Source organism: Eptatretus burgeri, chromosome 10 (assembly GCF_056783735.1).
Source record: "Eptatretus burgeri isolate ZD-2024b chromosome 10, Ebu_testis_v1, whole genome shotgun sequence".
Lineage (NCBI taxonomy): Eukaryota > Metazoa > Chordata > Myxini > Myxiniformes > Myxinidae > Eptatretus > Eptatretus burgeri.
Genome location: NC_140970.1, coordinates 28203878 through 28228877, shown reverse-complemented (window position 1 = coordinate 28228877; position 25000 = coordinate 28203878). Strand labels below are relative to the sequence as shown.

The following is a 25000-nucleotide window of genomic DNA, read 5'->3' as shown; positions in this document are numbered from 1 at the left end:
AAGAAACTTTGACGTAATTTATCGACTCCAACGAGCATTTCCGTGTTATGAGGTCGGGGAAGGACAGACAGACAGCATTCGTCTATTAAACATACTGTAAAGAGTAATTGTGAAATTCCAAAATCATATTTCATAACAGCAAATAAAAAATAAAAAAAATTCGGGAGTGATCAAAGCAGCGATTTGTTGTGATACACCGCTCCAATAAAATTAAAAAATTGATGCCAATCTATCTATAATTCCAGCAATCTCTGTGTGTGTGTGTGTCTGTTTGTGTGTCTTTGTTTGTCTGCGACCGCCGTTTCTAGACGACCACCGGTCCGATCTCATTGAAACTTGCCAGGAATATTGCTGGGGACCCGCAGATGTGCCTTTTCGAGGTTTGATATCGATCGGACGAGCGGTTCCCAAGTTACGGCCATTTATCTGTCGACCAATGACAGGACACGGTGCAAAGACGTCACGAATGACGTCACAACTAATGTTTATTTATTTATTTTGAACGATCGACAGTCCGATCTGATTGAAACTTGCCAGGAATATTGCTGGGGACTGCGGATATGCCTTTTCAAGGTTTGATATTAATCGGACGAGCGGTTCCAAAGTTACAGACATTTACCTGTCGACCAATGACAAGACACGGTGCTATGACATCACGAATGACGTCACAATTAATGTTTATCGATTTATTTATTTTTTGTTTTTTGTGAATACATTTGTGAATATATTTACAGAGGGGCGAGAGAGGAGGGGGGAGAGAGGAGGGGGGAGTAAGAGGGGGAGTAAGAGGGGGAGAGAGAGGAGGGCGAGAGAGGGGGGTCAAGAGAGGGGGCGAGAGTGGGGAGGGAGAGAGGGGTGAGAGAGAGGGGCGTCACAATTCAAGAGAGGGGGAGAGAGGAGGGGGCGAGAGATAGGGGCGAGAGAGGAGGGGGGAGAGAGGAGGAGCGAGACTCGGGGGGAGCGAGGGGGGGCGAGAGAGAGGGGGCGTCACAATTCTTCTTCGTTTGATATGACGTCACAATTGACGCTGGGGACCTGAATATGTTTCCCAGGTGTTTCCCAAGTTATGGCCATTTATGATACGGTTGGTCCGATCTAATTGAAAAAAATGCCCCAATCCAGTCGTCGTTTACGAAAGCGAAGGAACGAAGCTGCACATACTGGCACGCCTCACCCACGAGAGGGTACTGGCACTAGAGGGGGAGAGGAAGGGGCGAGAGAGGAGGGGTGAGGGGGGGTGAAAAAATGCCCCAATCCAGTCGTCGTTTATGCACCTACGGGCCCACACTAGTTTTATTTAATTTTTAAAATTTAGTTCATTTGAAGAAACTTTTTGCTGATTTTTTTTTCTTTTCTCCGAGGTACGTTTCTGTTTCAGGGTGGTATAGACATACGTCATTAGCCTGTGACACACACACACACACACACACACACACACACACACACACACACACACACACACACACACACACACACACACACACACACACCTAGTATACGGCATTCTCGTCACAAGAGGATCAAGTAAAACTGAAAACGACGACCACTTCGCATTGTTCACATGGCGACAGCCATGTTGTTAAGCGCCGGCGAGCACGCCGTTCCCTTGGAGTGCTTGCTTGAGAACTTTGAATCAAAGCTCGGGGAACATGCCCCAGGTGTCCCAGATTTTACGGGATCGTCCAGTTTTTACCCAAATTCCCCGCGTCCCGTTTCATACCTTCCCGAGATGCCATTTGTCCCGTTGTTTCGGTACAGGACTACGTACAATATTTCAACAAGGACAAATGTGTCCAAGAGCAGCGTCCTAAAGGTTTTGGCGGCTTAAAAACAAACAAACAAAAAAAACAACAACAACACCAACAACCTCCGATATTTCGTCACGTGCCTTGATTAAGCCAATAGCGAGACCCATCATAATGAATTTACGTATTTACGATATAACGTGTATTTACGAAATTACAAGACGATAAATGGAATAATCTTTAAATAGTAACGTGAACTTTTCGAACCTTTAAAGCAAATGTCCGAATATATTTAAAACTTCATGATAGACGCTCTCAAAAGGCACCGTCAATGCGAGGATGTGTACATGTGCTTAGTATTTAAGGAGATCCGGATCTTGTATATACAAGAGCCAGGTCTCGAGGTTAAGGTTTTGTAAGAAGAAGAAGAAGAAGAAGAAGAAGAAGAAGAAGAAGAAGAAGAAGAAGAAGAAGAACGCCGAGCTCTCTATGAGCAGCGCTCGCCATGCAGACGCTGCTAAAAAGAAAGGCAGCTGTGTATGTATCGGCAGGGCAACAGCTGGAATAATGGCAACAGAATACCGTCAATAAAGCCAAGCAACAGTGACGAAACATGCTTTCATTTTATATTACTACCTCCGCTACCAAAGGTGGTCAGGTCAAGTGGGAAAGTGGGACAGGAGGGCAGCGCCCGATGTGGTCCTATCATTGTTGAAACAGCAGCTTGTCTAAACTCTTTTTAAATGTATCGACAGACGGTGATAAAACAGCTTCTTCGTCAAGTCCGTTCCACACTGTAATGTACTCCATACACAGGGACGAAGGCTCTAAAGTGGGAACAACAGGTTTAATTCAGACACAGACACAACACAGCACATTGGAACATGGGCAGGTCACTTGACTGCTTAACCACGCCCTGGTGCACCCATGTATGGATGTATTAGCATAAACTACTGACATCACATCTTCCCCCCTCCATTTTTTTTCAACAAATCAAGACGTTCAGGAGGCTTACAGACACGTGCTGATCTTCTAAGGGCTTGTGGAGGACTGTCCTTGCTTGCAACTGCTGTGGGCTTCTCAATAAGGGGTACAGGGTTGGGAAGGAGTTCAGGTATATTGATGGGTGAAAATCTTTCATGAGGAAACACCTCAGGTTCAAACACAGGTGGTGTTAATACAGGAGTGGGTGACAAAGGCACTTGAACCGGTTCAATTTTTGGTTCCCCATGACATAACCTGAGTTGGTTAACAGGTTTACGCATGCATCAACCATCACACAACTTCACAAGAAACATCATTTCATCAATGTTGTCGATAATGATGCCAGATAACCACTTGGTTCCACATCCGCAGTTCACCACGTACACAGGATCATTGATCTGGAAGTTGCAGTATATAGACGTTTGGTCGTGATTACGTTTCTGTTGATACTTGTTATTCTCGAACTCGACCATGACGTCCGGGTGCATTAATGATAACCGTGTTGTTAATTCATGACCCATCAGAAGCTTGGCAGGTGAGCGACTGGTGGTTTGATGTGGTCTGGTGCGGTGGTTGAGCAGCACACGAGCAAGACGAGATTGAATGGAGCCTTCCTTGACGCGGCTTTGACCATTCTTGATGATCTGAACATCACGTTCGGCTTGACCATTACTGATGTATAGTGCTTAATGCCATTCATTTTACAAAAGTTCTGAAATTCTGAACTCGTAAATGACGATCCATTATCTGATACAATGGAGTTCGGAATACCATGTTGTGCGCACATGGTACGTAGAGCTGCAGTTGTTGCAGCAGAGGATGAGGATGGCACCACGAGAGCTTCAATCCATTTGGAGTGGGCAGCAACTACGATAATGAAGAGCTTCCCTTGAAATGGACCGGCATGGTCGACGTGTAGTCTGGACCATGGGTTTGATGGCCACGACCACTTGGCCAATGGAGACTGTGGCGGTGTCTTGGCATGGGCTTGACAAGTGTAACAATGGCATGCACTGTCCTCAATGTCACTGTCCAAACATGGGCTCGGGCAATAGCCCTCATGGTGACTATGCCAAGATAAGCATTGTGGAGTTCACTCATAAATAGAGCCCATCCTTCCGGATGAGGTACTGTTTCGCCTCTTCCGGTAGTGATGCGCAATCACCTGACAGAACACAGCGTTTTATTTGTGACAAATCTGGATTGCTATTGGTAGCACAAGCAATCTGCTTCGCGGTTACGGGTAGCTCATCGTGAATGACGTTAACCATGAGATGAATGATATCACCATATTGTGGAGGTTCTGGGATGGTTACGGGAAGCGGCAAGCGACTGAGCACGTCAGCACAGTACATTTCCTTATGAATAGGTAAAATATGAATAGGGCGGTAAAACAATGAATAGTCATAACCGGCAAGGGTCAACACCCAACGTTGTACATGATCTGATGATGTGGGCAGAATGGCTCTGGTTTCTCCCAGGAGACCTAACAAAGGTTTGTGATCAGTCTCAATGGTATATGTCTTCCAGACATATTGGTGCATCTCTAAGCTGCCCCAGACACACGCTAACACCTCTTGTTCTACATGAACATAGCGACGCTCAGTGTCAGATAGGGTTCGTGATGCATACGCAACAAGCTGGAGATTACCGGTTCCATTTGCTTGCAACAACACACACTCAATGCCATACCAAGAGCTATCACAACTGAGAACAAGTTCCTTGCATGGGTCGTAATGGATAAGTAACGGCGAGGAGGACAGCATGGTTTTCGCGGCCTTGAATGCTCCTGTTTGTGCAGCTTCCCATTTCCAGACAACGCCTTTCCTGAGGAGAAGATGCAGAGGCTCGACGGTTGTGCTTAGTTGAGGCAGGAAATTACCAAAGTCGGTCAACATACCTAGAAATGCACGAAGTTCTGAAATGTTTTGTGGCATTGGTGGATTCGCAAATGCTTCAACTTTGCTCGGAGAGGGAGAAATACCTTGATAGGAGATTTGATGACCCAGGTATTCAACTTCACCTGCCATAAAGGTACACTTCTCATGCCTTAGCCATAACCCAGCTTGTGACAGCCGAATGAAGACTTCATTTAGGTTCTCGAGGTGTTCATGTTGTGACTTGCCAGTCACTAGTATGTCGTTCTGAAATACGACTGTCTTTGGTACAGTTTTCAACAATGTCTCCATCTTGCGTTGGAAGATTGGTGCAGCAGAGCGTATGCCAAATGGGCATCTGTTGTACATGTAGAGTCCTCGATGAGTGTTGATGCACGTATCAGACTTGGAATCATCATCCAGTTCCATTTGAGCAAAGGCATTGGTCAAGTCAAGCTTAGTGAATGTCTGGCCACCCATGAGAGTGGTGAACAGATCCTCTGCCTTGGGCAAAGGGTAGCCTTCCAGCTTTGAATAGCGGTTGATCGGCGTTTTGTAGTCCCCACAAATGCGCACCGTTCCATCTGCTTTGAGTATTGGAACGATAGGTGCTGCCCAGTCGGAGTACTCGACCGGTGAGATGATGCCCTCACTCTGCAGGGGTTCAAGCTCACATTCGATCATTGGTCGCGTCATGAAAGGCACAGGTCGAGCCTAATGGAACAATGGCTGAGCATCTGTAGAAACATCAATCCTCACTTGCCGGTCTGAGGTATGACCGATGGTACGGCAGAGGGTGGAGTCATCAGCAAAGAGATATAGAGGCTTTTCCAGAGAGTCGGAGAGTTCATTGATGAAAACCAGAAAAGAACAGGGCCCAGAACGCTACCTTGAGGAACTCCAGCCTGGACAGGAAGAGGGGATGAAAGAACTCCATTTAGGGCCACACATTGACTGCGACAGGAGAGGAAGTCTGCGAGCCATGAATGGAGATGGCTTTAGATACCATAGGAAGAGAGTTTGGTGAGTAGGGCAGGGTACCAGACCATGTCAAAAGCACGTTATATATCCAGGGATTCGGCTCGGATTTCCTGTCTGGCATTGAGGACCTCCATCCATTGTTGGGAGAGCAGAAGCAACATATCCAGGGTACAGTGACCTGGTCTGAAACCAAATTGATGATCGGAAATCAAGCCATTGGAGAAGAAGGATTTAATGTCTGAAGCGATGATGGATTCCATAACCTTGCTGATGATTAGGAGACGGTTTATTGGTCTGGAGTTGCAGGGATCTGTTTTTGCACCTTTTTATGCAGGGCAGTAATGTTTGCTGATTTCCAAGCAGATGGCAGATGACCTTGAGCAAATGAGAGGGTGAATAGAACAGAGAGAGGGTGAGCAAGAGCAGAAGAGGAGGTTTTTAGGACACGTGGGCTGATGCCGTCTGGACCGGTTGCAGAATCTGAGTTGAGGTTTGACAGCAAGCTCTCCACCTTGTCAGGAGAAAAGGACAGAGTCCAGGGACAGTTGGGTGCGACTGGGTAAGGTGGGTAGAGAAAGCGATGGGTTTAGCTGCTTCAGGACACAATCTTGGGACACAAGATTTAGCTGCAAACACCGAGTTTAGGCATTCAGCCATTTGAAGTAAGGGAGGAGATGGAGGGGGAATATACACCAGAAACAGATTTGATTAGATGCCACGAGGATTTTGAGGAGGGAGAGAGGTTTGAAAGTTCAGACTTGAGTTTAGAAAGATGTTGTTTTCTGGCTCTCCTGAAGGTAGATACACACTTGTTCCGAGCTTTATGGAAGGAACTGAGATGACCCTCAGTTGGGTTTGCTTTCCATGAGGCAAAGGCAAGTTGTTTCAGGACAACTGCCTCGCCACAAGCTTCAGTGAACCAAGGGCAAGAGGAAGGGTAGGACAACTGAGGACGAGAGGGGATAAATCTGTGCTTGAGGGAGAGCAAGTTTCTTTGAAAGAATTCCCAGGATGAGTTGATGTTGGAGAAAGTAGCGATAGGAGACCAGTCTATAAGTTTGAAGGCTGCTTGGAGACCCTGCCAGTCGGCTTGAGTGAAATGCCAGACTCGATGGCAGTGAGGTGGTTCTCTGATAACAGCCAGAGAGATGTCCACTTTGACAAGGACGTGGTCAGAAGAACCGATTGGAGCGAAGGAAGAGCAGCAGATATTGTCAGGGAAATTTGTCAAAATCAGATCCAGAAGAGATGGAGCACTATTGGTTGAGATCCGGGTCGGGAAGTTGACCGATTGAGTCAGTCCCAATGAGTCACAGAAAGCTTTTTCTGAAGTGCCATGATAGGTGAGGGAGGTACCCATACCTAGCCAACTGGCATGATGACAATTGAAGTCGCCACATATGAGGAAGAGAGAGTTTGGATGAGAAGATAGAAGTTGGTCCATGTTTTCGGATAGTGAGGTGTAGATGGAGTCATCACTGTTAGGTGGACGGTATAGTACACATATAAACATGAGGTGGGAGTGGAGGGGAAGCCGTAGCCAGAGGTATTCATGGGGGTGTGGGGGAGTGAGGGCAGTGCATGGAGAGTGAGGAATAGAGTCTTTGATGAAGCGAGCAACTCCTCCACCAGGACGAGGCTCAGGTCTGTCATACCAGAGGAGGGAGTAACCAGGGAGAGATACTTGGGAGTCAGACACGTCTTGGGGGAGGAAAGTTTCTGTTAGGCAGATTATGTCTGGTTTGTCAGTGGCAACCTGTATGGAAAGATCTGAAAGGTTTGAGCGAAGGCCCTGGATATTTGAGATCCACGCTATTAATGAAGAGGGAGGGGAGGAGGCTTTGGGTGCAGGGGGTGAGAGGGGAGGAGGAGGGTAGGACAAGGGAGGAGGGGGGGAGGTAAGGAGGATTGTTGAAAGAGTGTGGGGGATTGCAGAATAGCTAGGGGAGGGGGCCGGATGAGGAGGAGAAAAGGCTCTGTGGTGCTGGGGGAGAGAGGGGGACAAGAGAGGGGGAAGAAGGCAGTTGAGGATTTGAGGAGATGGAGTGAAGAAATGGAGGTGAGAGGGCAGTGGAAGGAGGCAGCTTTGTGGATGAGAGAAGGGGCAACATTGAGAAGGATGAGTGAGGGGGGTGAATGGTGGGAGAAAGGTGAGGGGGAGTTTTTGAGAGAGGTGAGAGGGAGGGTTGGAGGGAGAAGAGTGTGATGGTTGCTTTGAGAGTGAGGGGTGAGAGGGGTGAGAGGGGTGAGTTGGCACTGAAATTGGAAAAAGAATGGTTGATGGAAAGCGAACATTCACAGCAAACTGGGTTTTTTTAAGTTTTAGGTCAGAGATGCGATTAAACACGTTTCTTGATGAATGCAATAAAGGCGAATTCAGCGAATGGAGAGAAGAAACACTGTAACAGTTGGATTTTTTTGGCAAGGTATGAAGGAGAGGTCGAATTGAGAGCAGTCTGTTTAAATAGTAGAAGAGTAGTGCGTTATGATACAGTAAAGAGTACCACACGTGTGAGAGAGGAAGATGAAGCATTATAAGAGATCGTTTTTATTACTATTTTTATTATTGTTTGAGAGAGTTTTCATCAGATTAGGTCATGGAAGTGTTGAAGAAAAAAATCGTGATGTGAATGGTGAAATTGGATCGATAAATGCAGGGGGTCTAAACAGATCACGTGGTTATGGGAGAAGCACTTGGCTCTGGGAGGTGTATCGTCAAAAAGTGAAATTATTTATTTAAAATAAGGACTGCGTAACATTTGGAAAAGGGAAGGTTGAAGTAAAGTCGTGGAAGTGTGTGGTGAATTTGGACGGTAAACGCAGTGTGAAGCCGCTGGGTGGATGAAAAGTACGAGAGAGAGAGAGAAAGAGAGAGAGAGAAAGAGAGAAAGAGAGAAAGAGAGAAAGAGAGAAAGAGAGAAAGAGAGAAAGAGAGAAAGAGAGAAAGAGAGAAAGAGAGAAAGAGAGAAAGAGAGAAAGAGAGAAAGAGAGAAAGAGAGAAAGAGAGAAAGAGAGAAAGAGAGAAAGAGAGAAAGAGAGAAAGAGAGAGAGAAAGAGAGAAAGAGAGAAAGAGAGAAAGAGAGAAAGAGAGAAAGAGAGAAAGAGAGAAAGAGAGAAAGAGAGAAAGAGAGAAAGAGAGAAAGAGAGAAAGAGAGAAAGAGAGAAAGAGAGAAAGAGAGAAAGAGAGAAAGAGAGAAAGAGAGAAGAGAAAGAGAGAAAGAGAGAGAGAGAGAGAGAGAGAGAGAGAGAGAGAGAGAGAGAGAGAGAGAGAGAGAGAGAGAGAGAGAGAGAGAGAGAGAGAGAGAGAGAGAGAGCAGACAGACACCTGATCACATCTCTCACACGTAATTGGAGGGAATAACCACCTCATCTAATCAATTAAGCCTGGCATTGGCTTAGCGGTTAGGGTGGTGGCTTGGGATTCTACGATCCTGAGATTGAGTCCCTTTACCTGATGAATTAACACCAGAGGGTTGACTCAGCCTGTCATCCTTCCGAGGTTGGCAAAATGAGCACTTGTATACTGGTAATAGGGGCACTGCATCAGCGGCAGAGCTGCGCCCCAAACCACTGATGCAACCAACAGGCAAAAAGGCTGTATGTGATAGAGAGAGAGAGAGAGAGAGAGAGAGAGAGAGAGAGAGAGAGAGAGAGAGAGAGAGAGAGAGAGAGAGAGAGAGAGAGAGAGAGAGAGAGAGAGAGAGAGAGAGAGAGAGAGACAGAGGAGGAGGGATGTAGAAAGGGGGAGAGAGAGAGAGAGAGAGAGAGGGAGAGAGGGCGAGAGGGCGAGAGGGCGAGAGGGCGAGAGGGCGAGAGGGCGAGAGGGCGAGAGGGCGAGAGGCCGAGAGGGCGAGAGGGCGAGAGGGCGAGAGGGCGAGAGGGCGAGAGGGCGAGAGCGCGAGAGGGCGAGAGGGCGAGAGGGCGAGAGGGCGAGAGGGCGAGAGGGCGAGAGGGCGAGAGGGCGAGAGGGCGAGAGGGCGAGAGGGCGAGAGGGCCAGAGGGCGAGAGGGCGAGAGGGCGAGAGGGCGAGAGGGCGACAGGGCGAGAGGGCGAGAGTGAGAGAGTGAGAGAGAGAGAGAGAGAGAGAGAGAGACAGAGAGAGAGAGAGAGAGAGAGAGAGAGAGAGAGAGAGAGAGAGAGAGAGAGAGAGAGAGAGAGAGAGAGAGAGAGAGAAAGACAGAGAGAGAGAGAGAGAGAGAGAGAGAGAGAGAGAGAGACACGGACGTGGTTCCAGGAGGTGTGGAGATCGAAAGGATACAAGGAAGATTATTATTTTTTTATGTATTTTTGAAGAATAGGTAAGATTCGGGAATGGAAGGTTGTAGATCGGAAGAAATCATGAAGGTAATGGCGAGATGGTCAGCTCAGTCGAATAAAGATGGTGTGCCGGTAGGAGGAAGAAGAAGAGGAGGCTGAATAATAATAATTATAAGAATTGAGACTTGTGTGTGTGCAAGGAGAAGGTATTTTTTTTTTTATTTGATTTAAGACAAGAAATAGTGTTTAGTTGGGAGGGATGGGGGACGTTGGGAAAGTGGGGAAGATAGAAATTGAAGGTAATGGGGAGAAAATACAAATAAACATGATCGAACACCTAGGGGGACGATGGGTAGGCCTCAAGCACTCGGTAAGACAAGGTCGACGAAAACGCACAAAATATCACGATTTTTGAAACAAAACAGAACTAGGAACACACAGTAGGAACTAGGAACACATATCCTGCAGTTACATTAGCTGAGCCAACTACAGGAACCACCTCCTTGGTGTATGTTCTCAATTCAGTACATACAGGCCATAGTGCAAGAGCCTTTCTCAGAGGGTAGATGGAGGTGAACTTGCTCTCGCTCATAATTGATCTGGAAGCGCTGGTATCAACTTCCATCCTTACCGGGATCTTATCGATTGTTACATCAACTCTAATTGGAGCATTGGAGCTCTTTGTTCCAACAAAGAAAACCTCATAAAGTTCCTCACTTGACTCTTGGCGGCAGGCTGTGCTCTGTGACCTATCGTCTGCTGCATCAGGGTTCACCCAAAGGTGATAAGCAGGAGACAAGTTCCTCACCTTGGATCGAGAACAACGACATTTCAAGTGTCCCCGCTTACCACAGTTGTCACAGGTATAATTCCTGTCCCGACAATGGAAAGCTTGATGATTACCACCACAACGCCAACAAGTTACCCCAACCTTCCAGGTAGTTTCAGAAATGTCAGGAGGTGGAGGTGAATTTGGTGGCTTGCTTAAACGCTTTTGCTTGTAACCAAAGGTTACCTTGTTAACAGATGGGTCCTGCTGGATAACTTTTGACTTGTTAGAGATCACATGCAGGCTCTTGGCAGTTTGCATACACGCAGTGGCTATTTCCATGACTTTCGCCAAATTGGGGTCGGATTAGTGAGGAGTTTCTGCAGAATTGAGTCATCATTGATGCCTATTATAAAGAAATCACGAAACATTTCTTCGAGTTTATGTGTAAACTCACAATGTTTGGCGAGTCTGCGTAAATCAGCGACAAACTCGGATGCTGACTGACCATCTTGAGGATGGTGGGTATAAAATCAATATCTCGAGATGATCTTACCTGGTTTAGGGGGATAATGTCTTTTCACGAGATTGACGAGCTTTTCATACAACTTGTCAGAAGGTTTGGCTGGGGCAAGAAGATCTTTGATGAGGCTTTACGTCGGGGCGCCACATACGGTCAGTAATGCAGCTCACCGCCGTTCAGCGTCCTCATCAGTGTCAATTTTGTTTGCCAGGAAGTACTGCTTCAGACGATTGGTATAGTCTTCCCAATCATCCCCCACTGTGTATTCTTGCAATATGCCGATGCACGGAGACATCCTCGTCGTCACTGTAATGTACTCAATGGACAGGGATGGAGGCTCTGAATTGGGAACAACAGGTTTAATCTGGACACGTGCACAACACAGCACAGCACAGCATTAGAACATGGGTGGGTCACATGACTCTGCTTAACCACGCCCCGGTGCACCCATGTATGCATGCATTGTCATAAACTACTGATACATATCACACACGCGAACCAGTCTATGAGGAAAGAAGACTGCTCTCCTCCTGCAGCGGGCCACAGGCTTGGTTAGTTTCCAGGAGTGACCACGAAGGCGGCCATCCTGATTGAAACAAGGCGGTTCTTCAAACGAGACTTGGAGTTCCCCGTGCAGGATCCGGTAGAGAGTGATCAAATCTCCTCTAATTTGTCTGTCATCTCGTGAGAAGAGGTGGAGGTTCGAAAAGCAGTCCTCATATGAAAAGCAGTCCTCCATCCCGCTGAAGAAACAGCTTCCACACCGGTGGGCCGTGTTCAAGGTCCGACTGTGTGTGGCATATAGGTGCTGGAATATTTCTGGTGTGATTTCAGCAAAAGTATGGCAAATGGCAAAAAGAACCCTTCGCGCTCTGTTTGCAGCACTGGTGCATCGTTGACGATTGTGAATTCCAGCGTGCAGATTCCCAAATCGACAATCTCTGTCACAATTGGCAATTCAACACCGTTTAGCCTGCACACAATGGTGGAACTTTGGCGCCCGATGTGCATTCCTTTGCATTTTGCAGGATTCACCCCTGTCTGTTTATCTGTGTGCAGGATATCTGAAAAACTTGTGGACAGATTCGGACAAAATGTGGTGGACAGGTTAGGTGTGTGACAAGGACAAATCGATGAGATTTTGGTTCAGGTCTGGATTCAGATCCGGCGCATCAGTGGAAACCAAATATGTGAGCTGTTCAGCCTGGTGGAGGTGTGCGCTCTACCGAGTGCCGTTCCAGACCGCAAATGAGATTAAATGTCTGGAAGGCGTAAAACTGCACAACGGGGCGCAGAATCGCACAGCGGTACCAGAACTGCACAACGGGGTGTAAAACCGCACCATGGGGTGAAGAACCGCACAACGGGACCAGAATGGCAGCGCTGTGGAGCCGGTGTCCTATATATATATATATTTTCTAAGACCGATCATCATCTTGATGTTCAGGGTGTTTGTGAATTCACCAGATAATGGTAAAAGGTGGAACCTCTGTGTTGCTGTCGGATTATACAACCCAGATTTACCAAATCCTTAACAGCTGAAAATCAAATACACTTTCTTCTAAAACGACCTCACACACTGGCACGCTACCTCTGACCCCTCCCCAGGGTTTTCCGGACTTTTGAGAAAAGGTGTGTGTCGAATGAAAAACAGGTGCCTCCATCGAGGACGGTCGGAGCACATGTCGAGGCCGTTTCGGCACCGACATGTTCGTTTGGAAATGCATTCGGGCCATCTCGAGATAACTCGAAACACTCAAAATCGATAAACAAAAAACCTTCACTAAACCATAAAGGGACGACACTCGAACCGTTCAAATAACGCGTGACGTCATTAAAAAGGTGACGTCGTCGTCGTGACGTACGTGTGTGTCTGTGTCTGTGTCTGTGTCTGTGTCTGTGTCTGTGTCTGTGTCTGTGTCTGTGTCTGTGTCTGTGTCTGTGTCTGTGTCTGTGTCTGTGTGTGTGTGTGTGTGTGTGTGTGTGTGTGTGTGTGTGTGTGTGTGTGTGTGTGTGTGTGTGTGTGTGTATATATATATATATATATATATATATATATATATATATATATATATATATATATGTATGTGAAGTTGAAAGTGTCTGTCTGTGTGTGTGTTTCTCTGTGACCTATGCACGCGAAAAGTACTGTACTGATCCTCACCAAACTTCACTTGCTGACATAACATGTACCCGGGAGTGTCCCGATGTAAAAGAATTGTACTTCCGACTTCCGGTTTCCGAATTATGACGTCATCACCTGATTTCGTAACGTTAATTTTTCAAGTTCAGCCGATTGACATGGGGCCAAGGCAATTTGCAATAGAATGAAAAAATAATGCTACAGTCAATTGAAGACAATAACTTCCGACTTCCCGGTTTCCGAATTATGACTTATGCATTTGACACACTTGCAAAAATGACCGTATGTATATTATACCGTATAATGATATAATAATCATCTGTAAGTCATATTTTATTAACATTTTCTTTGTTCATTATTGTTATAACCATGGTTATAAAAACATTTTTATTGTTACTGTATAACGTTTTTACGTCACTTCGGCCTGGATTCGGGATCAGTGATCAAATAATGTAAATCACGATTAAAAATTCTCTTTTGATGATGCGGGAGATATCTTTATTAAAATCAGTGGAGGAAATATACACCATGTCTGATATTTGGGTCTTTGATGTCTCCGACGATGCCTTTGTCTCCAGGGACGCATCATTCCCCATGACAAAAACCGGAAGCAAAAGGGTCATAGCCGACGACACGGATTCCAAATTGCCAGAGTATTGTGTTGTTGTTGTTGTTGTTGTTGTTGTTTACTATTCTCATGTGCACGCGTTGAGTATGAAGCTCACTACGTTCGCTATTAAATGCTGTGCGGTGTATAAACACGATACGATCAGGCTCGATTTCTATGTTGTGAATATTGTATCCACACTATGAAAAGTGTGTGTGTGTGTGTGTGTGTGTGTGTGTGTGTGTGTGTGTGTGTGTGTGTGTGTGTCTGTGTGTGTGTGTGTGTGTGTCGGTCTGTGTGTGTGTGTGTGTGTGTCTGTCTGTGTGTGTGTGTGTCTGTGTGTGTCTGTGTGTGTGTGTGTGTGTGTGTGTGTGTGTGTGTGTGTCAGTGTATGTGTGGCAGCCTCTACAATTTTACAATTAACTGTGACATATACTCCTTCAGACACGCCGTCATCCACGGGATTCCTGTGCGGAGCACGGGTATCCCTGCTCGTGTATATATATATATATATTTATATATATTTATATATATATATATATATATATATATATATATGTTCATTACATCCATTACATCCACAAATGTTCCCTAAATCCAGGTTTATCCCCCCAGCCAAGTTTTCCTCTTGTATCCATAAGCTAAGCTCTGACAACTCGTCATCGAGCTCGGCCACCTGACAACGACGTCGGACAAACGCCGTTATTTCATGTTTTTTAAATAAACCCATCACGAGCTGCTCCCTCTGGGGGGGGGGGGGGTTGGTTTTCAGTTTCCCCACACTTAATAACCCCCTCCTCTCCGGTAAGGGTGAGTGTTTAAACCATTTGCACCATTCCACACGAACCGACGAAAATCGCAACTCGTCGCGCTATTCTCGCCGATGGGGGTGGGGGAACTCTTTCTTCCCATGACATGACCCTGGGTTCTGGGTACAGGGTACCCCAAGCACGAACGCAAACTGTGGTTGAGGTTGGCAACGTGTAAAGAACAGACAAACGACACAAACAGAATCGGATTATTTGGTGTTTAATTACAAAAACATCAAGTTGATCGTCACAAAAACATCATCAAGATGCAGGAAAAAAAATTACTACTGGAGTGCAACACGGCTATGTTGGGCCGAATGGCTTCCTCGATCCTCGCTTTAGGTCGTACAAGATCAGGAAACCACTCGTTGTACGACATTGGCGTCCCTTTGTGACGGTGCACCCTTTGTGTATCAATTCCCATTATGCACAAGCAATGGAAATATTTAAATACAAATGGGTTCGATTCCCCCAAGAGAATCGACCTTTGAACGTGGATCCAAGGTGGCACAAGCCAAGCTCGGCACTCTCTTCTCACAAAGCGGGATGCCACACGGACGACGATCGCACAAAGCACCGTTATTTCATGCTGTTACAACACTTCCATGACCTAATCTGATGAAAACTCTCTCAAACAATAATAATAATAATAATAATAATAATAATAATAATAATAATAACAACAACAACAAGCCGGAAGGCGACATGGCTGCTCGCTCGAGATGGAAAGCTGGCCGACGCGACGAGCCGATATTCATGTACATGCTATCAATCAATTCAGCACAATAAATATGATCATCACAGCCCTCTTAGTTTGCGCCCAGAAACCCGCCTTGTGAAATTTCAGGCATGTTTCCAAAGAGACTCTAACAAATGGCAGCCCTGGTAATTCCATTTATCTATTCGCTAAAGATTTTATTTTTTTATATGATGCTGTAAGACATTCTCCTTGGGCACAAAAAAAACAGGTCCCTCGGAGGTCCAGTTTCGGAGGTATTGATTTTTTTGTACAGTCCACAATAAGTGTACGATGTACGATAAAGTATTTTAGCTGTTGCTAAGCAACGGAGGTGTGCAGAGCAACCATTCATTTTTGTGTACGTGCTAACCACATTGTACACATTTCACCCAAGTTCCATCAAAATCAGACTCTTTCTCTTAGAGATATTCGCAATTAACCGTTTCTGAAATGTTCGACATGTACTCGCACAAAACCTATCTCCTCCTTCAAATATTTTTGTTAGGGCTGCAAATTGGCATGAAGGGAGCGAGATAGATTGCGCACAGAACTCTAAGCTTCGATTTTCGATTTTTTTTTGATTTTTTTCGATTTTTTGACCACTTTAAAGGGCGGTTGCTATACCGTTGCTTGGGCCCGGGGTCCCATATTCGAAAGCACATGATTCCCAGAAATATTGGTCCTACCTACCAAATTTCATTGGAATCGGTTGAGTGGTTTAGCCCCTTGGCTTGACTAAAGTTTCGTGGACAGACAGACAGATGGAAATGTCCAGAATAAGGGTGCTCTAAGAGCAGCCAAAAAAACGATCTCTTATAATGCTTCATCTTCCTCTTTCACACATGTGGTACTCTTTGCTGTATCATAATGCACTACTCTTGTACTATTTAAACAGACTGCTCTCAATTAGACCTCTCCTTCATACCTTGCCAAAAAAATCCAACTGTTACAGCGTTTCTTCTTATCTCTCCATTCTCTGAATTCGCCTTTATTGCATCCATCAAGAAACGTGTTTAATCGCATCTCTGATCTAAAACTTAAAAAACCCCAGTTTGCTATGGATGTTCGCTTTCCATGAACCATTCTTTTTTTTTCCAATTTCAATGCCAACTCACCCCTCTCACCCCTCTCACCCCTCACTCTCAAAGCAACCATCACACTCTTCTCCCTCCATGCCTCCTTCTCACCTCTCTCAAAAACTCCCCCCTCACCTTTTTCCCACCATTCACCCCCTCACTCATCCTTCTCAAAGTTGCTCCCCCCTCTCAGCTACAAAGCTACCTCCTTCCACTGCCCTCTCACCTCCATCTCTTCACTCCACCTACTCAAATCCTCAACTGCCTTCTTCCCCCTCTCTTGTCCCCCCTCTCCCCCAGCGCCACAGAGGATTTTCTCCTCCTCATCCGGCCCCCTCCCCTCACTATTCTGCAATCCCCCACACTCTTTCAACAACTCTCCTTACCCTAACCCCTCAACCTACCCTCCCCCTCCCCTCCCAACCCCTGCACCTAAAGCAACCTCCCCTCTCTCTTCATTAATAGTGTGGACCTCAAATATCTGGGGCCTTCGCTCAAATCTTTCAGATCTTTCCATACAGGTTGCCACTGACAAACCAGACATAATCTGCCGAACGGAAACTTTCCTCCCCCAAGACGTGTCTGACTCCCAGGTATCTCTCTCTGGTTACTCCCTCCTCCGGAATGACAGACCTGAGCCTCGTCCTGGTGGCGAAGTTTCTCTCTTCATCAAAGACTCCATTCCTCACTCTCCATGCACTGCCCTCACTCCCCCACACCCCCAGGATTACCTCTGGCTACGGCTTCCCCTCCACTCCCACCTCATGTTTATATGTGTACTATACCGTCCACCTAACAGTGCTGACTCCATCTACACCTCACTATCCGAAAACATGGACCAACTTCGATCTTCTCATCCAAACTCTCTCTTCCTCATATGTGGCGACTTCAATTGTCATCATGCCAGTTGCCTAGGTGTGGGTACCTCCCTCACCTGTCATGGCACTTCAGAAAAAGCTTTCTGCGACTCATTGGGACTGACTCAATCGGTCAACTTCCTGACCCAGATCTCAATCAATGGTACTCCATCTCTTCTGGATCTAATTATGACAAATTTCCCTGACAATATCTGCTGCTCTTCCTCCACTCCAATCGGTTCTTCTGACCACGTCCTTGTCAAAGTGGACATCTCTCTGGCTATTATCAGAGAAACACCTCACCGCCGTCAAGTCTGGCATTTCACTCAAGCCGACTGGCAGGGTCTCCGAGCAGCCATCAAACTTACAGACTGGTCTCCTATCACTACTTTCTCAAACATCAACTCATCCTGGGAATTCTTTCAAAGAAACTTGCTCTCCCTCATGCACAGATTTATCCCCTCTCGTCCTCAGTTGTCCTACCCTTCCTCCCACCCTTCATTCACTGAAGCTTGTGGCGAGGCAGTTGTCCTGAAACAACTTGCCTTTGCCTCATGGAAAGCAAACCCAACTGAGGGTAATCTCAGTTCCTTCCATAAAGCTCGGAACAAGTGTGTATCTACCCTCAGGAGAGCCAGAAAACAACATCTTTCAAAACTCAAGTCTGAACTTTCAAACCTCTCTCCCTCCTCAAATCCTGGTGGCATCCAATCAAATCTGTTTCTGGTGTATGTTCCCCCTCCCCCCCTCCCTTACTTCAAATGGCCGCACTGCTGATACCGCACGTGAAAATGCTGAATGCCTAAACTTGGTGTTTGCAGCTAAATATTGTGTCCAAAACCCATCACTTTCTCTACCCACCTTACCCATTCGTACCCTACTGTTCCTGGACTCTGTGCCCTTTTCTCCTGACAAGGTGGAGAGCTTGCTTTCAAACCTCGACTCAGATTCTGCAACCTGTCCAGACGGCATCAGACCACGTGTCCTCAAAGCCTGCTCTTCTGCTCTCTCTTTTCTATTCACCCTCTCATTTGCTCAAGGTCATCTGCCATCTGCTTGGAAATTAGCAAACACTATTGCCCTGTATAAAAAGGTGCAAAAACAGATCCCTGCAACTCCAGACCAATAAACCGTCTCCCAATCATCAGCAAGGTTATGGAATCCATCATCGCTTCAGACATTAAATCCTTCCTCTTCTCCAATGGCTTGATTTCCGATCATCAATTTGGTTTCAGACCAAGTCACCCTACCCTGGATATGCTGCTTCTGCTCTCCCAACAATGGATGGAGGTCCTCAATGCCAGACAGGAAATCCGAGCCGTATCCCTGGACATATCACGTGCTTTTGACACGGTCTGGCACCCTGCCCTGCTCACCAAGCTCTGTTCCGATGGTATCCAAGGTCATCTCCACTCATGCCTCGCAGACTTCCTCTCCTGTCACAGTCAACGTGTGGCCCAAAATGGAGTTCTTTCATCCCCTCTTCCTGTCCAGGCTGGAGTTCCTCAAGGTAGCGTTCTGGGCCCTGTTATTTTGCTGGTTTTCATCAATGATCTCTCCGACTCTCTGGAAAATCCTCTATATCTCTTTGCTGATGACTCCACCCCCTGCCATACCATCGGTCATCCCTCAGACCGGCACGCAGCAGTTTATCGCTCACTGCAGATCTGGGTAAAATCACAAACTGGTCCAACACGTGGAACATGTCTTTCAATCCGGAAATATCTCACATTCTCACTATGTCTCTCCGAAAGGACCGTTTAGAACCCCCCCCCCCGTCCACTTTCTCAACAATCCTCTGGAAGAAGTCCATTCTTTCAAGCTACTGGGTTTCACTATCTGCCATGACCTTTCCTGGGAAAGCCACATTTCAAACCTCGCCTCCAAAGCCAGTTGCCGACTAGGAATCCTCCGTCGTGCAAAGTCCTTCCTCGGCCCACCTGAGCTCCTGACCACTTACAAAGTTTTCGTCCGCAGCCTGATGGAGTACTGCTCTCCCCTCTGGGCTGGTGCTCCTGCCTCCCACCTTTCTCGGCTTCACGCTGTGGAAACCAAGGCATTTCGGATCATTGGCATCTTCCGCAATAAGGCCGAGTCTTTGGGCCTCACTCTCTCACCGCAGGCTAGTCGGTGGTCTTTCTGTCTTCTACCGTCTCCTCTCCAGCCTCGCCCCCCTGCTCTCTCTCTGCAATTTATCCCCACCACATTTCCGCAGGGTTCTCAAGGTCCGCCAACAAGCCCCTTCTGGTAAAACTACCAAAATCACGAATCACTGCTTACCTTCACTCTTTCATTCCTCTTTTTCCCCGCCTTTGGAATAAACTCCCTCACTCTAGTCAATCCCATTCTTCCCTCCAGGCCTTCAAAACAGCTGTTCACCACCACCTCTTATCATCCCCCATCCAAATCCTCGATCTTTTATACCCCCGATAATCCACCCAAGCCCACCTCCTTCAAATTCCCTGCTTTCCTTCCTGAAAGTCCCTGTAATGTCCATCTTGTATTCCCCATGTTCCCTGCCCCATCCCTCTCCCTTCCACAGATCTCCTAATGTCTCTGTTCCCCACTGTTTTGTCCTTTCCACTACCGCCCCTCTTGTCTCGTGCCCCCCCCCTTGCTGTGCCTTGTGTTACCTCTCACACGAGCCTCGACAAGGTATACAATTTTTTTTTAAAGAAAAGAAAAAGGCTAATCAATAGGGCAAGATGAAAAAGGATTCCTGGGAGTATGGAGATAACCAGCGTCGCAAGTTGGCATTTGAAATTTTGCCACGTGTGCCCAAGTACCCTTAAAAAAATTAAATATTTTTTTTTCTTCTTCTTCTTTTCATCAAAAACCTTCCCACGTGTTCGCTGAATCCACCGTAGTTCAATTTATAGAAATCCGTTCATCCGTTCTCAAGTTATAACACGACAGAGAAACAGACAGGCCAATTATATATACATATACATATATATATATATATATATATATATATATATATATATATATATATATATATATATATATATATCAAGGAGAAAGAAGTGGGCTGATGAGATGGCCACCAGACCCTTGGAGCTTTGGCAAACTGTCATTTTTACAGATGAGTCCCAATTTGCTCAATTTTCTGACAGTGGACTCGTACAGGTCTGGAGACTTCCCAGTCAAGAGTTCTCTTTGAACCGATTGCAGCCAACTGTCAAACATGGCGGTTTTTCAGTGATGGTGTGGGGAGCAATCAGGAGCACTGGTCGGTCAGAGTTTGTGGAGTGTGCTGGCAACATTATCTTCATGATATACATTTCTATCCTTGAGGATGGACTTCTCCGCATCTTCTCCACTGGTCAGATTGTAAAAAAACAACAGTTCATGGAAGATGGAGGTCCATGCCACACTCCAAAAAAAGACCAAAGAATGGCAGGACAGAAATGGGATCAAACCACTTCCATGACCAAGTCAGTCTCGTGAGATGAATCCCATTGAACACCTCTGGGCCATATTGGGTCGAGCTGTGCGGAAAAAGTCCAGGAAACCAACATCATGGACAGAATTGCAAAACCTTTTGCGTGAAGCCTGGGCAGAAATCCCACAAGAGAAAATTTCAGAACTCGTTAGTTCTATGCCCGAAAGAGTAAAAGCATTGAAATCTGCAAATGGAAAGTCTCCCAAATACTGGTTTATGTATTAAAATGGATCAAATGTACTTCAAATGTTCAAGAAATAAATTCATTAAAAACCATGGTGTCTATTTACTTCTGTCATGTCTCTGTGCAGATGCGTGAATCGGCTCACATCGCTACAGAAGTACAGGCTTCTTTTCCATCCATCCATTGGAACCATACTCTGTGCAGAGCGTCGGTGCTGCCGAAGCAGTTTCCTTGGCTATTGGGCACAATCCTGGACGGGTCACAACTCCGACGGAGGTCGCCACTCCCCACAAGCTGGTACTCATTTTGCCGACCTCGGAAGGATGGCAGGCTGAGTCAACCCCCTGGTGAAGTAATTCAGCGAGTAACGAGGCTTGAACTCAGGACCCTAGGATCCCAAGCCGCCACCCGAAACAGGCTTCTTTTAACTGATGAGAATGACTGCATGCAAGTTGCTGCGTTGTCAAGATAAATGCGAAACAAAATTTAAAACACCTCATCTCCGTGTTATGAAAAACACCTCACCATCACGGAATTAAAAACACCTCACCACCAAGGTATGAAAAACACCTCACGGTTACGGTATTAAAAACACCTCACGGTCACGGTATGAAAAACACCTCACCACCACGGTATTAAAAACACCTCACCACCACGGTATTAAAAACACCTCACCACCACGGTATTAAAAACACCTCACCGTCACGGAATTAAAAACACCTCACCGTCACGGAATTGAAAACACCTCACCGTCACGGTATTAAAAACACCTCACCGTCACGGTATTAAAAACACCTCACCGTCACGGGCTTAAAAACACCTCACCGTCACGGTATTAAAAACACCTCACCGTCACGGGCTTAAAAACACCTCACCGTCACGGGCTTAAAAACACCTCACCTTCACGGTATTAAAAACACCTCACCGTCACGGTATTAAAAACACCTCACCGTCACGGTCTTAAAAACACCTCACCGTCACGGTATTAAAAACACCTCACCACCACGGTATTAAAAACACCTCACCGTCACGGTATGAAAAACACCTCACCACCACGGTATGAAAAACACCTCACCGTCACGGTATGAAAAACACCTCACCGCCACGGTATGAAAAACACCTCACCGCCACGGTATGAAAAACACCTCACCGTCACGGTATGAAAAACACCTCACCGCCACGGTATTAAAAACACCTCACCGTCACGGGCTTAAAAACACCTCACGTCACGGGCTTAAAAACACCTCACCGTCACGGTATAAAAACACCTCACCGTCACGGTATTAAAAACACCTCACCGTCACGGTATTAAAAACACCTCACCGTCACAGTATTAAAAACACCTCACCACCACGGTATTAAAAACACCTCACCGTCACGGTATGAAAAACACCTCACCACCACGGTATGAAAAACACCTCACCGTCACGGTATTAAAAACACCTCACCACCACGGTATGAAAAACACCTCACCGTCACGGTATTAAAAACACCTCACCTCCACGGTATTAAAAACACCTCACCGTCACGGTATTAAAAACACCTCACCACCACGGTATTAAAAACACCTCACCGTCACGGTATGAAAAACACCTCACCGCCACGGTATGAAAAACACCTCACCGTCACGGTATGAAAAACACCTCACCCACACGGTATGAAAAAACCTCACCGTCACAGTATTAAAAACACCTCACCACCACGGTATTAAAAACACCTCACCGTCACGGTATTAAAAACACCTCACCACCACGGTATTAAAAACACCTCACCGTCACGGTATGAAAAACACCTCACCGCCACGGTATGAAAAACACCTCACCGTCACGGTATGAAAAACACCTCACCCACACGGTATGAAAAAACCTCACCACTACGGTATGAGAAACACCTCACCCACACGGTATGTAAAACACCTCACCACCACGGTATGAAAACACCTCACCCACACGGTATGAAAAACACCTCACCACCATGGTATAAAAAACACCTCACCCACACGGTATGAAAAACACCTCACCCACACGTCGCTATGCTATAGAGACAGGCTTCTTTTAACTGAGGATCAGTATGTGAGTTGCCTTGTTGTCATGGTTTACACCAATCAGAATTCAAACATGTATTTTGCAAATTTATATTTGTAATATTCATGATATTACATTTTTATAAGAAACTGAAGTTGAAGATTGAAATTTTAAAAGAAAATAATAATATATAAAAAAAATTCAAAATTTTTTTTCTCAAAAAAAACCCAAAACAAACAAAACATTAGGACATATCGACGTGAAAGGGAGAAGCAGCACTGAAGTTTGGTTCAATTCCACAAAAGTTTGAGGGAGTAGCTCAGTGAAAACAGGTTGTGTGTGTGTGTGTGTGTGTGTATGTATATATATATACATATATACATATATATATATATATATATATATATCTATATATATATATATATATATATATATATGTATATATATATATATATATATATATGTATATATATATATATATATATATATATATATATATATATATATATATATATATATATATATATATATATATATATATATATATATATATATATATATATATATATATATATATATATATATATATATATATATTGTTGCGAATTCGCGCCCGCCGGCATGCGATCGGCCGCTCGACTCGAATGGCGGCCGCCTCGCCCACCGGAACGGACAATTCAGTCGTGACCCTCTCGGACCAACGCCGGGAGCTCGTCACGGGTGGGGGTTTAACCTCACCACGATCGTGCCAATTTCCCACCCGCGCAGGATAGGGTAGCTCGCCAGATTCGATCTACCTAAGTACCTGCGTGAATGGTCGTCTGGGCGATCGCACCACGCCACAGGCCGACTCCGGACACGAACCGCTTAAGCGGTCCATTCCGTGCTACAGTGATAACCGAGTGGTGTTATCGTCGGTCTCGACGGTTCCGATTAATTATCGGGCGTATTAAGCCCACTACGAACCCTTTACGTGAAGCAGGATGGAGGGTCAATAAAGAAAAGACGAAGCGAAAGGGGAAAACAGTTCACACAATGCACATTTATTACGCGACACACGGAGAGCGCACATATACAGCCAAACAGTCAAAATGCACTTGTAGCAGTTACAACAAAAGAAACAACGATGCAGAGTTACTACCGACGACGCGCACACACGGCAACACTTATACAGTTCTACTTTACAGACGGCGCTAACACACATTTACTCAAAAGCAAAGGAAAGAAGCCACCCTCATAGATAAGGGGGCAGACGGGCCTGTAGGCCAATATGTGCGCGGGACCTGAAGGAGCGGCCAGGTCCGCGAGACCAGGTGGGTCCTACCCGCGTCCTCGTGATGCGTTGGCGGACGAGCCGCAGATGTGGCCGCGTGGCTCGCCCCGCCTCCGTGCTCTTTCGCGGGTTTCGTTGGCACGACGCTTGGAGTGGGGTGGGAACAGGGCCCCCTTTGTTGCACTATCTCAGCGCGGGGGAAAAAGGGGGAATTGTTGATGCCCTGGGGGAGGGAGAATGGTTGGCTGGCTTGGGTTCCGCGACGAGCGATCTCCCACCGCGACCTTGTCGCCGACCGCCGTCCTTCTCGCCTCGGACCCGAGCTCCTTGGCCTCTTCCCGCAACTCTCCTCAGGCGACTGCAGAGCCCAACTCGATGCCTTCGACACCCGACTCCACACTGCTGCTGCCACACTCTGTTGCTGCCACACTGTGCCACTGCCACACTCTGTTGCTGCCACACTCTGCCGCTGCCACACTCTGCCGCTGCCACACTCTGCCGCTGCCACACTCTGCCGCTGCCACACTCTGCTCTCCAACCAAAAACTGACTCTGCCACGATTCGCCTGGTGCTCGCCGTTTTATAGGCCGGCAGGAGAAACAATATGCAAATTTCCGGATCAGGATGAGCTCGGGGGCGGAGCCACGCTCGCCCATTGGATGGAGGAAAAGTGGGCGTGAACCTCCCCTGATCCTAGAATTTGCATA

The 25000-nt window shown here is 46.4% G+C and overlaps 1 protein-coding gene across 6 annotated transcripts in view; it reads right to left on the bottom strand.

Annotated features, from left to right (window-relative positions):
* Window positions 1-25000, bottom strand: part of LOC147018169 (lysine-specific demethylase 2B-like) — a 110039-nt gene that overhangs the window by 10935 nt on the left and 74104 nt on the right. The gene's annotated exons all lie outside the window — the stretch shown is intronic.